Here is a 1550-nt window from a genome sequence, read left to right on the forward strand (position 1 = left end):
TACGAGGAGCGCCTCACAGCCTGGCGGCTTGGAGAGACCACCAGGTTCTCCCTGCATGAAGGGCCCCTGCCCACCCAACTCAGTGGAAGACACAGACTAAGGCGGCCAGGGCCAAGCAAACCACACTTTGAGACCTTCCTGTTCCGTTTCCAGGAAATGCCTTTCCCGAGTGCAGGCAGGCAGACGGCAAAGGGACAGGACCGTCCCCAGGCCGCACCTCTGGGACAGCCACACCCCATGAGCCAAGGCAGCCCACAGTAAAGAAGGGCAGAGAGGGGGTGGCGCCGTCTAGAGGCTCCAGGGAACCCTACCTCCTGGTCCCCAGGACCAAGCTGGCACCCCCCCCAAACAGGAGTCCAGCACTGGGCAGCCTGCAGGTTCAAGACCCCTGCTGCAGAAGGATCAACATCACAGCCAAGACAGAGGGAAGGACAGGCAGGCCAGGTCCCTTACCTGGGCCAGGCAGGGAGTTTTCAGAGGGGTTTGCAACAGGAAGGAGGGGCAAGTTTAATGAGGTCCCTGATCCGAGGGGTCCCAGCTAACATTGCGGGATGTGGTTCCATCCCAGCAGGGGACAAGGGCAACAACTGGAGCACACTCACCCAGCCAGACTGTGCGTCCCCAGATGGGCCTGGGACACGTGGTGCAGTCAGGAAATCAACAGCCGCCAGGGGGCGAAGGGCACCGCTGGCCTCTCCAGGGTGTTCTGCTCTCTGCCCTGGGTGTGTCCCGTCGGGGAGCGGGGTGGGGGGTGTCTGTATCACATCATCTAATCCTCTTGTCAGCCCCCCTCCCCGTTTCCTGGTGGGGAAACTGAGGCATGAGACGGCTCAAGGCCTTCCTGCCCAAGGTCACCGAACAGATGTGTGACGGAGGCAAGGCTCCAAATTCCTCTCTTAACTAAGGCACAGCCCTGCCCCTGCCAGGCCCAGGCCTGAAACTACCCCTAGGGCTGCGCTGCGATGAGCGCTGGGGCTCAGAAGCCTCCATTTTTGTGGGGGGGGAGATGCTCAGAACTCTGTCTTTTCTCCCCAGCCTGCACTAGGAAGGCAAGAAGGGAAACCCATCCTGCAGAAGGTGTCGCCCAAACTGAATCCTCTCCGCCTCCGGAAATGCAGGGCTGGCAACAGCCCCAGGGTGGACTCAGCTTCCAGGGGTACCCCCTCAGGTCTATGGCCCTGGCCGGGGCCGCTGCTCCTACTGCCAGAGCCTCCCTGCCCACACAGGTGCAGCAGCCCGTCTGGCTCCGACTCTCCTCCCTCCCCCGGTGGTAGGCCAGGCCTGGACGGGGGTGCAGGGCCTGCTCTGGGCAGGCGGGGGCCCCGGGCTGGGAGCTGCTGCACGCGGGGCTGGGCCCCAGCAGAGACCCACCAGCTAAAAGTCCCAAACAAAGGGAAAGGGGACAGGGCGAACGGAGGGGTGCGGGGAGGAGGACGAGCGCCCACAACTTTTTAGCGGGGTCGTCTCTGGGGTCGCAGCGGCCGGGGTCTCCCTCCTCCTCTCCTGTCCCCAAGGAGTGAGTGGCGAAGACGACATTTGCAGAGCCCACC

Source organism: Neophocaena asiaeorientalis, unplaced genomic scaffold, assembly GCF_003031525.2.
Source record: "Neophocaena asiaeorientalis asiaeorientalis breed wild unplaced genomic scaffold, Neophocaena_asiaeorientalis_V1.1 scaffold242, whole genome shotgun sequence".
Lineage (NCBI taxonomy): Eukaryota > Metazoa > Chordata > Mammalia > Artiodactyla > Phocoenidae > Neophocaena > Neophocaena asiaeorientalis.